The following is a 12,293-nucleotide window of genomic DNA, read 5'->3' on the forward strand; positions in this document are numbered from 1 at the left end:
AATTTGCATAAACATCCGCCATCTATTGATAAAATATGTTTATTTCGGAAGTTATTAATGAAACTCATTATCGTCTATCTCGAGATGACATTTCTTACGCAAAAATCAAACGACTTCGTAAATCAAAATCAATTTTCAATTTCCTTTACTTTACAATATTATCATCAACAAAATAATTTCTTTTACACGGGCGGGTAATTCGAGTAAGGAATTAAAAGCAGCATTTTCAGCGGCGTTTTTGAAGCTATCGCTGCCGAAGGAAGGAAACAAAAAAGAACACGGTAGGAAGGTTGAAGAAACGAAAAATTGCAGGATACTATTTTTCGCTACTGGACAAATGTTTCGGCTCGGTGAAGTCACGGTATGATCGTATTTACGGTGGATAAGTAACGAGCTAGCTCGTATTTTTCTGTGCCGTCCGTAGAAATAAATTTCAAAAAATCACTTCTGCGGCTGTACGTCCTGAAAAACGCATCGTCGCGTTTTTTCACAAATTGAGTGAAAAAAAGATGCAAAAAATGGGAGAGGTGGAAAAAAATGTCGGGGGTTCAATAAATATATATCGACGAAAAATGTGTTCTTTTTTTTCTCGTTCCGATCGAGAAAAGACATTTCACAACGTACTAGAAAAAACGTCAGCCTGAGTAATAGTCAATCGTTAGGTGTGCGAAAGGGTTACTGATTCGTTCGAAGAGTTTTAGAATTTTTAACCGAAGATTCTAACCTTTTTGTAAAATTTTTCAAGTTTACCTGCTGGCGATAGAAAATCGTTATGATTTACGTTCAGTAGTTTTATAATGAAAATATAATCGTGAATTTCTCTTTTAATAAGAGTAGTGGGGGTATTTTTAAGAATAGAGACATTTCTCCATGGAGTTCTAATCGTTCGATGTCATTTGATGATTGTCTTGCGAAGAGTGTAACACTCAGAAATCTTAGATATTTTTGTGGAATTTAATTCTGCGAATGTAAAATAATTTATCACTGATTCTCAAAATCCAAGTGCTATTACGAGAATTATAAAACATTATTATTAATTAAAAAAAAAAAAAATACATTAGATATTTATTGAAGACAGTTCGTTCCTTGGTTTATTTCAGAATTTGTTTCTTTAAATATTACGTAACACCGTATTAAAAATACAATAAAATATTTAGTGACATGATTCAAAGATTAAAAATTACAGAACACTTGTACTAATCTAATAATGGAGAGATATTTTTTATGTACTAATTCGATAAAACTAGAAAGATTGGATATTTAGAATTTCTAGAAAGTGTGGATATACTCAACCAGACATAAATATTCAGAGATCATTCCACTCTAGACCTTGGTAATTATTAGCTAAAACCAAATATTTGTAGAAGGGTTGCACCTTCGGTTGATGGTAAGCATGCTGAAAGGAAAGAGTTACGAGACTCGTGACATATTTCTGAGTAAAATTATTGCTTGCAATGATCGAGGTAATTATTCCGTTTATTATATAGCGTCAGTTGATTGAGAAAATTCTTCTCAGTTGTAACCACATAATCAGTTTTTTTTTTCAAACCAAAACAAAAATTATAAATTTTTTTCGCAGTTGAATATTTCCTGATCGTCAAATCTAAAATGGACGAATAGAACTTTTTACGAAAAAAAACCTTTCACTTTTATTTTTTACTTCTACTCGCTTCTACTACTTTTTCTTTCTATGCTCAAAAAGTTCATTTTCGTTATGCTTGTGCTATCTTTTTCCTGGTTACATATGTAGACCAAAAAAGCGATTGAATTTTTAACAGAACTGCGAACGAAGGAATAAATTATTTATATAATCCGCTTTTATTGCAGGTCAGATTCGAACTTTCTATTTATTTTACTATTAGATATGAAATTAAACGTGCGTAATGACGTCGAGCAGCTTTCTAAAAACGAAAGATCAATGGAATAAGAAATCTGTTGTTATTGTCCAATGACAGGCGTTGATGTTTTTCAAATATTGCACTTATAGAAACTGACGGAGGCCACGGTCGGTCGAAGAACGAACGCTTACCTCTTTAATTAGGGTTAAATCGTAAAACGCCGACGGCTAACCTTGGTAGGTCCTTAAGCCTTTGGAAAGAGTAAAATTTGCAAACAGCGGTCGTAAAGTTGATGGATAGAGGAAGTGTAAACCCGTCTGTCCGTACCCTTTATGATCGGTTGACCGTAGCTGAATATCTGGAGTTTATTTCACTCGGTACGTTTAAATATATATATATATATATATATATATATATGTCGAATTTAACGTTAAATTCGTGGACGTCTAACGAATCTTCATTCGGACTAGTTATCGTTGTTGTACAATAGAGACTATATTTACTGGTATAAATATTGATTTTTACAAAGTTTGACAAATAACCGTGATGATTAAACACTCGAGATGTTAGTGATAATGCTCTTAGGTTCAATAACGAATCTACGGTCAACAGGGTGACTCTTTATTAAACGTAGAATATATTTTGAAGCACAAAGTAACGTTTGCTGTGACGCTCGGTATAATAATGCACGTAAAAACGATGTGCAAACTCTCCAAGGTGATCGCAAGAATAAAAGATTGATGGGAATTTTCCTCTCCTTACGATCGCGTTTGTTCGTTGCATATTGGCCGGAGATATCAACAAAATTCCAGCCGCCGTTGCTAGGCAGACTCGCGTAGAGCTGCTCTTGCCCGGGGTTTGATTGTTAATACAACGTGTGTCCCACAATACTGGCACTTCTCTGTTAGGTAAAAACGTTCATCCCGTGACCGTGGCTACGTTCGGCGACCAGTTGTGTCACCTCGAACCCAAGCCCACCGTCACAAATCTCGAGCAAACATAATAGGATTGAATCATAACAACTATTTCCAAGTCTCATCGTTCAAGTACAGCTACAATAAATAGTCTAGACTAAAGTATTGGGGATCTTCTCAAAATTCCAAAATTCCAATTCATATTTTGATGTATATAATTGTTTTAGGAATAGTAAATGAATAACAAATGATTCCTTTCATAATAAAAACAGTTCTTAAGGACTCCTCCAGCGATAAAAAATCTTTTAATTTTTCTATTCTTATTTTTGTAATTAGAATATTCGTCTAGATTTAGTTTGGGTTTTGCCACCTCACTTTATTGTATTTCATTGTATCATTAACTCTTTATAATCAAAATTCGGTATGCTTATAACCAGAAACTACGCTGCAATTTTGAAGCTCAAAGTTCTGCATATCTTAAATAAATTCGAGACCAGTAGAACAATGACTTAAACTATCTCTAATTTCACATGCACTACATCATAGTTTATTTGGAGAAAAATGCTCGACGCTCCTGATATCAGAAAGCGTTTGGCTTGTTCTTACAGCGTGGATTAAACGTAGATCAGTAAGTAGATCAAAAAATATTCGTTAAAGGTTCACTAAAAATTTTTACTGTTCAAAGTAAAGCCTTTAAAAAATCAAAGCCTGAGCACAAGTTCTTCGAATGGTCGTAAAAAAGTTTGCAGTACACCATCTTGACGCTAAAAAGACAGGTAAATGGTGATATAACGTGTTCGTCCATCGCGAGGATATTTTTAAACACTTTCGACAGGCAAGATTCGGCCAGCATAAAGCCGCTTGTTTGGCTCGTGGACAGAAAAAAGATAGAGAAGTCTCATAGAAGGGTAGGTGAGGGTAAATACACGACAAGATAGCAATATACTCAAAAACCGCAACAGTCTTCCTAACTATTATATTTTTTTTTCAATGTCCTCTCCTCTCCTTCACAAGGTCCAAGGGGTTGGAGAGAGTACGTGACAACTATTGATGTTTGGTAATAAACTCATAAAAAAAATACGAGCCAGGAAGGGTCAAAACTCGTAAGAATTGTAAAAGGGGTGTAGGTGTGCTTAAAGGGAAAATCCACCGGTAAAGGCTAAAATCGCAAAGACGAGGACATTGTAAACCCTTCGACAAGGCGAGAGAAATTTTTTAACTACGTTTCTTTATTGTCTACGCGATCGTAAAACGATCGTCGGTCTTAAAGTTGCTCGCGAAGGTTATTTTTTTATTTTTTTCCTTGTTTTACTTCCTCTTCAACGTTCAATCCTTTTTTTTACCACGAATTTCACTTCTTTATGTAGTGGAACATTCGTAAAGCACATCTTTAGTGTATCGCGGAGGTGTCATAAAAGGGTTGCGGATATCTGTTCACCCTTTCACAATCGCCGCAGCTTAAGTCGTGGTGGCAGGGTTAAAAAGGATTGGCAGAACGCAATTGCCAGCTCTGTGAACCCTTTTATTGGTGATCAGCGATCCATTCTGCTTAACCCGCTCGTATATACCCTTTTTTGTTGTGTGCTGTATTTTTCAAGGGGTTACCTTCTGTCCAGCCTTTAAAAACGATGGGACATTGGCACGCGCCGTCGCCTGTTCATGGATACGATCCTTTATCTCAGCGGCAAGTAAAATTTTAACCGCCAAGATAAATCTTTTGCGGTATCAATTTATTAGAAGTGTGACAATATTGATTTATTTGAATCATTATGACTTCTTAATTGAACGATTTATATATCGAATTTATATATCGATCTCTTATTGTCTCGTATATCAAGAAGTCGTATTGATCTACATTTTATAAGCTTCTACTTTCATTATTTAGATATTCGATTAGAATTTAATTTCTCAAGAAACAAATTATTCGTTTCCATAAGGTTTTTCATCGCAAAGAAATCGCATAAGCAATAGTAGAGTTCTGAAGTACAACACCACCATTACTTTCCTATTTTTCTAATATATGGAATTGATCAGTATGGCTTCTCAATGCTTTGTACGACAAACAGATAGATTTAAAAGGACAATCTGTATGGCTTCGATTCATAGAGATGTGTATCTGTATCAGCGCAAATCACGGAGAAAACGATCGAAGTTCTCTTCTCATCCAGCCATATCTATGTTATTCACCCCGTTATTACTTTTGAAAATGAACATAATGTGGTTCTTAAGTGAATATAAAATGCAACGAGTTCCTGAGGAGGAGAAATTTTCAATAGTATTTGTTCAACTTCTTAAGTCACAAACCATCGAACTTCTTTCTTTGTTCATCGTCGATAATATCCGTTTGTTGGGTATTTTTTTATGCTTTTTTTATACGTATGATTTTCATACTCGTGAAAGTATTCGAGAAAGGAACGCGGTGAAACCAGGTCGACGCGATAACAGGATCACGATGATTGCATTTTCTGGTGCATTTTCGATATCAATTCCTCTCTCCCCAATGGAGAGTTACGAGAGCTTAACACTGGCTCACCGATCGTTAAATCGTTACCTAGTCTACTTATTTTATTTTTTCTGTCATGTAAATGCGATACTGTTCCGCGAAACGTTGCCTCAACAATCGTACAACAAGGGAGGTATTATTTCCGCTGCACTGATTGTAAATTTCTTGGAAATCGTTTTCTTCTTTACATCCCTGTTCAAGCGAAAAACACGGCTTGAAGTTTCAGCGAGAGCGAACTTTCACGATCATTTTTGACGATGATTGGTATCACTGATGCTATACGGATCGCGTATTTTAATACCGAGTAATATCGCGTTACATAAAATTTCATTGTCACTTCGATGGGAATACATTGTTTTTATGGCCAGGTATAAAGATAAACATTTTCAATTTGTGTGGTAAAAAGAAAATTGAAGGTGCGGTTGAAATACGATTAGTTCTCAATTTCATGAATTTCGCAATATATTTTATCCTTTTTCCTTTTCGTTCTTAAATTTTATACTTTTCTGTCTTTTAATTCCGATTTCTCTGGAAATCAAGATTCGTAGCGAGAGAAATATTTTCGTTGCATATTTCTAGTTGGGATAGATTCTAAGAAATGGTCGAAAATTTATTCGTATCGCGTTATTATATAATAAACGTAGTCTTTGAAACAAAAGATTTCGATAAGTACATTTTGCCTTAAAATAAAAGTCTTCGATTAAAATATGACACATTTTAACAAATACATTCTTGTTATTTCACGATAGTTTTGACAAATTTATATTCGCAAGGAGGAATCTAAAAATATTTTGTCCTAAAAGCGATCTTAGCCATAAAATCTACAATTTAATGATTTAATTGCATAAATAGTACCATAATATGTAACACAGCATTTGTGCAATACGATGAATAGTTTAAAGAAAGTAGGAATCTATCGAGATTTGATAAGAACTAAGACAAAGAAATAAAGACGCTGATATATTATGTTTTTATAAATTTTTAAAAGAAGAAAATTTTAAAAAGAAGAGACATAGACAAGTGTTACATTCGCTGTGAATTCTTCAACATCTTCACACGACTTACTTCAAACCCCCTTTCTTTTCACTTTGCTCTCGCTTAACTCGCATCAGACAAGTTTCGGAAACACGGAACTCCCGCGGATCTAATGTATAGTCGATTTTGGTGGATGAAGTCGCATTGTAAGAGGAAGAATCGCGGCACCACACGGCCCACGCCGCAGGAGTATCGCGTTGCGCCTCACGTCCGAACGAGTTTGCTCACGCGTTGCCGGTTGGTCGAGTGGATTTCTCTCGTCTCGCGGCGCGGTCTGCTCAATTTGCACTTCATTTGTTTCAGATCGGGTTGCCCTCTTTTTTGGCACGTGCACATGCAACGCGAGTGTCGCGTCCTAGGAATCTCCCACGAGAGTGCGGCCGGATTCCTTCGCAATCGGATAACCGCTTGCGATGCCTGTCCCGCGCGATCAACGTTATTGACGAACCCGAACGCAGGTAATAAGAGGATCGTCCTATCGTGCAGACTTCGATCAGGTTAATCGAACGTCCATTGTGACGTTACCGGCGGATTCTCTTAGTTCTCGCGTTGTTTTTGTGGGAATATTTTCGTAGACATTTGTATTGTGAGAATAGGAAATTGAAAATATATGGTCAATCGTAATTTTGGGTGGAATATTCTGTAACTTGCAGATTTTAAAACCCAAGTTTATATTGAGGGACGAAATAAAACTTGCTTACAAATAGTATGTCTACACTACTGTGTTTATTATCGCATTTACATATTAATCAATTAGGCCTATATTAAATTCTGTATCATGTGGTATAGTATGTTTGTATGATCACAAAAGCTTCACAGTATGAGACACGTGGAATTTGATGAAAAAAGGCTTCGTTAGAAAATAACAGTATGTACAAACACTTTCTGCGGTCATTGTATATGTAAAAGGAAATTGAAATTTAGTGAAAAATTAGAGTACAAGATTACAGTTCCCCTGTTGCTAGAAAAGACGTATTTCCAGAAGCAGAAAATAAATTCCTAATAAGATTTCCTTATCAGTTACGAAATGAAATATTTGTAGGGAAGCAATGGGTGTTCTCGCTGGAAGAATCTTATCTGGTATATAAATAAAGAGATATTTCTCCACAGTATGATCTATCATACGTTTTACATTACGAAAAGAGTATTCAAATGTTCCAGCTAACAGGTACATCATATTTCAATTTTCATGCGACAAGAATCCATTGTGATTTCTAACATATTACTTACAACGGATCCATGGCATTTCGAGCGTGTCTCACCTTTCCTCTACGAAAGAACGACGAACGAGGCGACGTTCAATTAACAAAGATCGTCTGGATGGTCGATCATTTATTTTCCCTTGTTAGAAAAATCCTTCTCCACCCGGCAAAGTTCGAAATGTCACGGCTTGAAACGTTTCGATCGCGACCAGCTGCGTTCATGGAAGTATCGTTGCGAAAATGGAAAAAAGCATTCGTTGCGAGAGAGAGAGAGAGAGAGAGAGAAAGAGAGGATTGCAACACTGTCGGCAGGAATCGATGTCCTTTCAACGGATGGTGGATGTACCATCGCTTGTAATTTGCGCCCACGCGGTGTAATCGATGCGGCTCGTGCGTTTCAGTCGAACATGCACCGCCGATGCTATCGAGTTCACAGTCGAAGAAATGCGGCGAATTAAATTCTAGGTAGTTGTTACATTCGATACTTTTCTCTATAAATTGCCGATTTTTCAAGCTGCAAAGTAGGTACATCTTTTCATTAATTTCAATGAGAATAATTACGTTTTTTCAAGGAAATTCGGATACTAGTAATTTAATTTTATTTTAATTATTAGGATTATTAGAATCGTTTGAATTATCAGGATTAGGGGAAATTTTAATTAAGATGATTATTTATCTTATTTACGATTGCAGATTTAGATAAAATCGTTGATAAATTGTAGTTCATTTTTTCATTTAAAATTTTTGATACGTTTGGCTCGTTGCTTACTCACAAACTTATTTTTAACGAGAATTCTCCAAGAATAGAATTTTCTTAAATTTTATGTCGCGAAAGATTACTCTTGATCAGATACTTTTATTAGCAACCACGTCAACGTGTTATTTAAAGACTAAAAAAAAATGCTAAAATTATATTTTCAATATTTATGTATTTAATTATTTTCTTGGCAAAGCATATTTTGTTATTGTTAGATGATGCTGTAAATATCGAAATCTGACGCTAGTTATTTTTACCAGTTAGAAACTTTATTTAGAGGACTAACTTTCTTTATACGTGGACCGAGTGCAGGTTAAAACGCATGTATAGAAAGTGTGGGCTCCTTTCTATAACGTACGATGTATCCCCTAGGTTAGATTTCCATACGTAATCACGATCGTGCCGATCTCTTCATGGGAACGCGAACCGAGCTACGCAACAACGTCATTAGAAACTCCCACGTGTGGCTTAATAAAAATATGCTTCGATGATTAATTGGATGGCTTCTTTCTGAATCGAGTAAATTGAGAAATATCTTGAAAAAATAGTAGCCGTATACCGGCCTGGTATTGCGCTTCCTTTAAAATCCATAATTTAAAGCACGTCTTGAAAACTACTGGAATGGAATGTTGATTGCGTGGAATTGTTATTGAGCCCTGGTGAACTCTTAGAGCGAAATAAGTAATTGACAAGGTATATGTATGTACCTAATAAGAATTTTAATAAAAATGCTCCAAATTACATATGAAATGGACTATGTTTCTTCAGGTGTTAGATGTTTTATTTCACTAATTGCACTTTTTTTTAATAACAATATCATTGTTATTCGCATCGCGTAGCATAGGAAACTACCAAAATTATTCTATGCAAAGAATCTTTTTTTTTTAACTTTTACGCTACGTGATAATTAGATTTTAGCCATAGTGTGTGACTACTTATTTTACGAATGTGTAACTATCAATAGTATGTGTTAGGCTGTCAATCTCCCTGTCATTTATACAATTATAAAATTATATAATTACGAGAGCTCGTATCCTTAGTCATTGCTTTACTATATAATGATTAGCAAATTATAAGTATTAGCAGTATATCATAAAAATTCTATCGCAAATTCTTTTAAAATTTTACCAAATTGTACGATTCAAAAGAGAAGAACGCTAAGATCGAAGATCAATCGAAGCACTAGAATAACTTCAACCTGTTCAAGATTCTCCAGCGTATAAACTTTAACCATAACTGAATAAAAGTTAAACATATGTTTAGTTTAAAACTATTCGTCTATACTTAATTTCCAACTTAAATCCAGCAGATCTTTATCCAACCTGTTCAATCAGGAATCGCCCAAAGTAGCACGAGAACTTCGAAGATCTTCAAAATCTTCCTGCGTATAAATTTACGCTGACTGACGTTAATATCGTGGAGTATCAAATATCAGGAAAACGAAAGCGAGAAATCGAGGAGGAAGTAACGGGAGAAGGAGAGAGAGAGAGAGACAGAGAGAGAGAGAGAGAGAGGCATCGTGGTAAGACTGTGCAATAAGAAACGCGGCCATGCGCCCGGCATGCGGTCGGTTGTTCACCTATACAGTCGAGGGTACCCTACAGTAAAAATAATTCGTACGTTTTTCTGCTATAATGCGATCTTTAACAATAAGGTATTTATAGGATTAATTTTACTACTCGAACGGCGACCGGTAATAGGGGTCGTAGTCAGCAGGGTCCAGGTAGAAAACGAAAGAAGGTACCGAACGGAAAGGCAGGTCTTACCTTGTGTTGAGGCCTGCTCACGCGTATTTATTGTAGACGCGTGTAAACGCGTGCTTCATAAACTTGTTGCAATTTTTCTGGTCTAAATAGCCTCGTGACTGGTAATTGAGAATTTCGTACGGAAAGAATATACAGATACTCTGATATACTTTTTTTTAAAACGATTGATAAGAGTAATCTACTACCAACGGCAACTGATAGAATAAAAGATTAATCGAACGAAATATGAAAATACAAATTATACAAAAAATGTTATAAAAAAAGTTTATAAAAGTATTGGCACGATGCTTCGACTCTTCGAACAACTATCGTACGTACACAAAACTCCAAGAAAAAAAAAAAAAAAGAAACAAATCTCACATTCACACACACATTTAGATCACACTCTACCCTAACTAAAGCAAAAGCCGTTAAAGAGCGTCAAATATCGTCGGAAGCGTCGATTAAACGCGACTGGAGATGCTTCTTACCCCAAATCATTACCGACATCGCGTCTCCTTTCTCCAAGCAAACAACTCCAAACGAGACCTCGTTTCATTGGCGCGAACGATGCACGAAGAAAGGAACCTCGGAGGAAAAAAGAAGTTGAAAAAGAAAAAAGCGAATGATTAACGATTGTTCAAAAATAATTAAACCCTTTGATAGAACTCTGACTGCCATTCATCCTCCCCCCTTCTTTACCATACACAACCCTCTCTCCTCTTCACTGACTACAGACGACTTGTTTTGATCGTTTTCTCGATCACGAGCCGCTCTAATGAAACTGACATTCCGAAACAAGAAGGCCCCCACCGGGATCGCGCGACTCACAGACGTGAAATAGGATTTCGTCTTCGTTTGCCGGATTAATGCGCGCGGCCGTTTAATCCGACAATATTAATGACCGTCGATTCTGCCTCCGTCTCGTGAGCCTGGCTCACGATTCAAGGATCTCGCGTTCCTTTTTAGAAGGAGTAGAGGGCTCGGCCACGGCTGGTTGGGGCGACAGAAAGGGAGAATGTCTATGGTGTCCCTCTCTTCTGAAAGCCTATTCAACGAGACGCTTGGCTTACGCGCCACCCCACGACTACCGGAGTTCCACCGGCTGAAATTAATCGAGGTCTTATCATAATAATTTTATTCAGCCGGCCTGAAAGGCCGTCTAGCCGCCGCCGCCGCCGCCGCCGCCGCTGAGGATTTCCAGCGAGAGCCCTGGGGAAGCCGCTTTTTAATTCGTGGGAGAATCTAGCGAGACCGGGATTTGAATTTATCTGAAAGGGAGTCGAGTCTCGAAAGGGGACACTCCCGCGTCGCCACGGTGACTCCCGATGTTCTTTGGAAACATATCGAACCACTGGATCGTACGGACTGGGTTGTACTTAAGAATACTGGGAATGGAGAGACGAGTGGTTCTTGCATGGGAGCAGAATTGTGATTTCTTCGAAATTACGGGTAGAAGTGGCGTATTAATTGGTTATTTATGATGATACATTGAGAGACGAGGGTGGAAGTAGAGAGTTCAACGAGTTTAATTTTCTATATAGTATTTCGTTTGGTATAGGGAGAACGAATTGGAATTCGAAAATATCGAAATATCTTGTGATGATTACAATTCAGGCAATGATATTTGGATATTTCAGACAGGAAAGTCCTTTTTTCCTAGTTGTGAAAGGCAGCTTGCTAGAAATCAATTTGAATATCAACATTTTTAGAAAATTTTGTTGTTAACTGTAAAAGTTTCTAATGTTCGTATTGTTCTTATATAAGTAGATTATTAAACTATAACGCTGTTAAAGTATATTAAAACAGATCTATTATACATATATTAGATTAAAGTAGGACTCTAGATTCATAAAATTCGTATATTGGTACACGAAGTTTGTTAGACGATCTAGTATTATTGTATGCTAGAATGTTTCTCCATTAAGATTGGACAGGGAGAAGTTAATTTTACTACTGCTTTCACTAAGCTTACCAATTGCTTACGCTATATAAAAGGATTATCCTGGAATTATTTCTAACTTTATCAAGAAATTCCACTTTACCCGCGATATTACCGTGATATTCGCGGTTTCCCGTGAAATATCGATGAAATAATATTCAAGCCGACGCGAGTAACCGCGGAACGATGTTGCACACGTCTCGAACGCGATCATTCCTGTAACACCAGCTCTCCGTACAACCATCCTGAAGAAACTTTCAGTTCGTGCATTCTTTCCACGATCCAACAATTTGCCAGGAGCGTATCGCGGAAACGTTTCTTTCTCATAAATACACGAGAACACGAGTTTCTGGCTTC

General features: G+C 36.7%; 1 long non-coding RNA gene across 1 annotated transcript in view; it reads left to right on the forward strand.

Moving 5' to 3' along the window:
* The window catches only part of LOC125386162, a 36,117-nt gene extending 27,982 nt beyond the window's left edge, over nt 1–8,135 (forward strand). Inside the window, exon 3 of the long non-coding RNA XR_007226059.1 lies at nt 6,594–8,135. This is a non-coding gene — a long non-coding RNA (uncharacterized LOC125386162). The remainder of the gene's footprint in view (nt 1–6,593) is intronic.
* Nucleotides 8,136–12,293: the final 4,158 nt, after the last annotated feature.

Source organism: Bombus terrestris, chromosome 13 (assembly GCF_910591885.1).
Source record: "Bombus terrestris chromosome 13, iyBomTerr1.2, whole genome shotgun sequence".
Lineage (NCBI taxonomy): Eukaryota > Metazoa > Arthropoda > Insecta > Hymenoptera > Apidae > Bombus > Bombus terrestris.